The sequence below is a fragment of the Trachemys scripta genome, chromosome 7, assembly GCF_013100865.1.
Source record: "Trachemys scripta elegans isolate TJP31775 chromosome 7, CAS_Tse_1.0, whole genome shotgun sequence".
NCBI lineage: Eukaryota > Metazoa > Chordata > Testudines > Emydidae > Trachemys > Trachemys scripta.
This window is the reverse complement of record NC_048304.1, coordinates 107,163,063-107,169,062: the sequence shown is the minus strand read 5'-3', so window position 1 is coordinate 107,169,062 and position 6,000 is coordinate 107,163,063.

Below are 6,000 nucleotides of genomic sequence, written 5' to 3'. Positions count from 1 at the left end.
GATAATACTTAGTCTTGTGATGAGTGCAGGGGAATGGACTAGATGACCTCTCAAGGTCCATTCCAGACCTATGATTCTATACCGCCTCTCCCCCCACCACTCCTCTTCTTTCCCTGACAAAGATTTCATAGCAGGGAAAATGGCTATTAAAAATGTCCATGACAAAATTATAGCCCTACTTATGAGCCATTAAAAAAGGGATTTGGGTAGATAATATGCACAGAGAGTTACTAAGCGCTGGTCTACACTGGGAACTTACATTGGCATAGCTATGTCTCCCAGGTAAGTGAAAAATTCACACACACACACACACCCCCGCAAGACGTAGCTATGCCAACCTAACCCCCGGTGAAGACAGTGCTAGGTCAATGGAAGAATTCTTCCGCCAAACTAGCTACCATCTCTCGGGGAGGTGGATGACCTATGCGAAAATCCTTCCAGGCAGCATAGGTAATGTTTACACTGAAGCACTACAGCCATATAGCTGCAGCAACAGTTTAAGTGAAGACACTGTAAATTTCCTATTAAAGTTATGCAACTCTATAGAGCCCCAGTTACTGCCAAATAAATGTGTAACTAGCGAGTGATTGCATTTAAAATAGATTTTGGCAAACAATTTCCCAAATCTATCAAAAACTAAGTTCTATAAAAAAAAAGAAAAGCAAATTAAACTACAACATACAATTTTAAGGAAGTCACGTAATACAAATATTAAGGCAATGTTTAGTAACATTTTTGCTTACTCGTCAGACTGTTAAACATTAACCTGAATATGCTGTGTTGTGAGAGTTGATTGTTTGCAGTGTTGTATTGGGCCCAGGTTATGATAGAGAGAAGGTGGGTGAGGTAATATCTTTTATTGGACCAACTTCTGTTGGTAGACGAGACAAGCTTTTGAGCTTTTCAGAGCTCTTCTTCAGATTTGGGAAAGGTAACCAGATTGTCACAATTAAATACAAGGTGGGACAGATTAAGAATAAGGGGTTAACACATGTTGCAAGAAACCACTTAACATGAAGGGGTAATTTACACTTCTGCATCATAGGACAAAGAGGGGTTAGTAGGTTACAAATTGTTGGAATGAGGCATAAAATAGCAAGTCTGTCGAGACCTTCTCTCTCAGAGGGCAGGTCTACACTTAAAAACCTGCACCACTGCAGCGCTTTAGTAAAGCTTCTCCTTGGCCAGTGGGAGCCCACATAGTGCTGTCTACACTGGGGGTTAGATCAGTATAACTGCATCTCTCAGGGGTATGGATTTTTCACACCCCTGATTGATGTAGTTATACCCATGTAAGTTTATAGTGTAGACCTGGCCTGAGTTAAGATTCTCAGTGGCATTAACTTTTTTGCATTTCCTGACTTGTTTATGTTTATATTAACATTGCATTTATTATGCTTTAATAAGGCTTTATAATTAAAAATTTAAGTGAATTGATCAGGACTCTAATATTTGGACCCTTAAATTGAATAGCATCATCTTATTGTAAGCAAATCAACCAAACATTGGCCTATCCTATCAACTCATTTCCCCCCCCCCCCCCCCCCAGTTGCCACATACTGAAGCAGGTGATCTTTTGAGTTAAAGAATAATCAAAACAAGTTCAGAGTGTGTTAACTGCTTGAAAAGTCATTTACCATGCAGGTCAGAAGAGCAATGCACTTTTACAGTGGGTTCGTGGTTAGGAAATAGAATTGTGCCCCACCTTGAAGCTTCCTCTTTTTGGTCTTTACGCCCAGACCACCTCAGGAATTAACACTGCTCCCTCTGGAACTTAGTATTATAGGAGTCCGCAAGAACCATTCATTCTTAGCAATGAAAGGGGATTCTTCCCTCCTTTCCGGTTGCCAATCCTAGTCTAATTCACTCTTGTCATGCTAGAATAGTTTTTGTTCAAGAAATGAGTAACTCATTAACATTAGCGATGGACGTGAATGGAAAGAATTACCTTAACCCTGATGATCCTGGACTACATTTTTCTCTGTTTTATGCAGTTTTTTTTTTTTAAATGGTCTAAGCAACAAGTACTCCTCCACTTCCTTTGCTGGAGCTGCACCATGTGTGTTCACCCAGTACTGTTCCTTAGTAAGCCGAAGTACGTCTTTGCCCTCTTCAGATACTTGTATATAGCAAGGTTTCTCCCCTCATTCCATTTGGTAATATAGCTAAGCTAGACTGTGTTCTTTTACATTTTTTATGTCAGTCCGTCACTTCTTCCATCCCTTTAATCATTTGTGTTTTACTTCAATTTTCACTAGTTTGCCAACATTTTTCTGGTATTGAGGTGCCTTGAATTAGTTCTGCTGAATACTGCAGCTGGAGATTGGCTATGATGTCCTGCTCTGCCTCACACGCTCTTGCAACTCCCGTTGGAAGAATCACTTAGCTTCATTAAATCTCCTCTTTGCAATCAATGTTAAAACAATGTTTAGCTGGGTGTATTAATGTATGTTCTTAGGGTAGACTTTGGTATTACATTAATTAATTCAGTAGTTATTTGATAGTAGCTATAGTGCTATAAGTGCACACAAAGCTTCCAGTTTGGATGGGATCCAAAGCCCATTGGAGTCTTTCTATTAAGTTCAATGAGCTTTGTAGGACCTAATCCTGCACACTCTGGCAACTAGTCCTCATTGAAGTTGATGGAGTTGCTTGCATGAGTAAAGACTACACATCGAAGTAGCAGTTAAGACCTACATCGTTTTCAAAAAGGATTAATAAATTAAACATAATTAGAAAGTGTTTTATTCATATCTTACAAAACAAGCTCCACAACATGAACTACACTAGATATAGTCAAGTTATTTCAGAATTAAACTTTGTTTTCTAAAAACAGCATCACTACACGATAAAACTTGTTTTACAACTAACTCAAGTCTCATCTTTTGCATACAAAATATGCTCTTTACATTGAAATACACATTATTAACAAAGCAGGAACTAGAAGCACATACGCTAAGATTGCTCAGTGAAAAATGCCTCAGCAGGGAATTGTTTTTTCTGCAACAGAACATCTGTTGGCTATGTATTTTCACAGAAACTTAAACTGATGGGAAACTTGCCAGTGACATTCCCTTTGTCAAGGAAAAAAATCCATAACAAAAGCATGTCCAACGTAGTTCAGATTCTGCTATGAAACAATGTCAGAACATGTCTTTTCCAGAACGGAGAGCTGTATGTTAAAATACAAATACAATTTTATGCAAAAGTCATCTGAAGCAAAACACTGCATTTGCAAAAATCAAATTATTCCATTAGTTGCTTCACAGTTTACTTTAAATATTAACTGAGATAATTAATCTCCTGCCAACATCTTCAATCCAATATTTGATTGATCGCTGAACAGAAAATCCTCAGAATCAGACATCTGTATTAAGAGTACGATAAATAGTGCATGTTAAAAATTGTCCAACAGATCTATAAAATATTCTATACCAATAAAAACAAAGTAACACAAAGCTAACGTTTTCCAAATATAGAACTTAAGCTGTGGAAAAGTTTCAACTCATATCCTGAACTGTCCTTGTTAATACAAGTTAAAAGCTAAACAGCTCCTTATAATATTTTATAAGGGTTTATTTTTAAAGTTAGTGCAGATTAGCACATTTAGAACTCACTATGAAACAATTTTACTAATCTAGGGCCTGATCCTACAAATCCTTACTGACAAGTATTTCCTATTGACTTTGTAAGAACAAGGCCTACTTGTGAGAATAAAAGTTTGCAGGATCACAACCATAAACAGCTTTGCAATACTAATTGTGCTCTTTATTTTAAATTCTAGTAAATATTACAATATATACAATTTTAGTACAAAATTATGAAAAACTACAATTTTAATAATAAAACTGAAAATGCACCTTCCAAACATACTTAGTAGTCAGAAGGAATAAGTGTAATCAAATAACTGTTTGGCACAACAGAAAACACAGTAATATGCTCTTTATTGTTAAGCAACCTAAGGTCCCAATCCTGAAATTGTGTCTGCCTGGAGCACCAGTGAAGTTAATGGGGTCCACCCCACAGACCCTGTTGTAGGAGCAGGGCTTGAATGCCAAATCCTGCTGAGTATTTCCATTGCTGTCAATGGGGCTACTTGCATGAGACAAGCAGTATCTGGCTATAACTGTTATACATTTTTAAGAGTTAAAGCTTGAATTCTCTTTTTAATTTCCTTGGGTACTTTGCTGGAGTAAACAATTTACCATTATCCAATAGTATCAAAATATGCTATGCAGGGTCCACAAGTTTTCAAAATTTCATAGTACCTTTTATTAATCCCCCACTATTTATTGTCATGTGGGCCATCTCCCATCTTCCAATGAAGGCCCCCTTTGCGATTGGGCTAGGCAGGCTTCCTCTTATTTCTAGCTACTTCTGTGGGTGTCCTGGCTCTTCATTGTGGCCCATGGACCGGGTTGGTAACCATTTTGCTAGAATTCCAAGGCATATTTTCTATATACGTGTTGATTCAAGTACTGAATGGTTACAGGGACTACTAATGCAAACTCTAGGCCTAAGCATCAGAAGTAGAAGAATGAAAGGAAGGATAAAAAACCTCTAAAAATTCTGTAGGATTTGGAGTGATCATTTTGCCACTGACTTCAAAGGGAGTGGGCTCACACACCAATTGTTTGTATATTTTCGATCAGCAGGCGGTTGTGATGTGCAACTTCTACTACCCAATATTCAGCCTAATGTATGACAAGTGCTACTACAATTCCAACTGAGAATATCTGGTTAAAAACTAAACCGATTTAATGGCTTCCCCAAAGTTCCGAAAGCCTCAAGAAAAACAACTAGTTTAGGTTATTTGGTATAGCATAGTATCAAATGTTTTCCTTTGTGGAAACAACTACTAGCTTTTCTAAAAGTCTAACAGTAACAATTCCATTTTGGTTGAAATACAATACTCATGCTTCAGTTGATGTTAGATTGAACCATAAAGTATGCAGATATCTGACCAATAAAATGACCTATTCAGAATGTATTTTTTCCACACACTATTGTTTGTACAAAAAACTCAGTTTACACAACCTGTACAAGAGCAACAATCAACCAGATTAACTGCTGAATGAAGTGTAGTGCAATCCTCAAAATGAAAATAGATATTCAAGTGTATGATTTCAGACGTCTAGGTCTCAGTTTATGCACAAGTATAGTGTAAGTGTAGAACTGTTCTGTTGTGAAGTGCAAGTTTAAAAAAAGCAATTCTAATAAAAGACTAGTTAATTTTTATTACATTAAAATGTATAGTAGCTAAACAAATACATTCTCCAAATATTCTTGAGTTTATTTATGCAGAAAGTTATCAAGGGCCTTATATAAAAGCCCACTGAAGTCAATGGATTTGGATCAAGCCTATAGCCATGAAGTTTCATCTCTGATATTAACTAGTGGCAGGGGGTGAATTATATGGCCTAATAGACTTTTTCTATCTCTAACTTCTGCAATCATAAATACTATACTCAATCAGCCACCGCAAGTTACATACAATAGCCAAGGAGCTGTGTAGGTAAGGATGAAAAATAGTCTCATGCTAGACAAATTTGTAGAGCCGTGCACTCAAGTGCCAAATTTCTGATTAAATAATGGAGTGAAAGAAAAATTCTCAATACCACAACTCTTCTTTCTCCAAGGGCCTGATCCAAAGCCCACTGAAGTAAACAAAAGTCTTTCAGTTGACTTCAATAGATTTTTGGATCTTGCTCCAGGACAACTGAAGTTTTTGGATAGACCCCTACATCTGACATTCAGACGAATCCCCCAAAATGTTAAGGAAGTAAATTTTGTACCTATTTCCCACAAAACATTCACTCTTATCTTGTATGTCCATGTTCGCTTGTGTAGTAAAAAAACAAAACAAAACTCATCTTGCAACAAGTAGTACAAAATGAAATAAAGTCAAAGTGAATTGCAAAATACAGAGAAAGTTAAGTTATTCACTATTCTGAAACATGACAAATTCAGGTGTTGTAATACCTAGCGCTTTCATGGAAC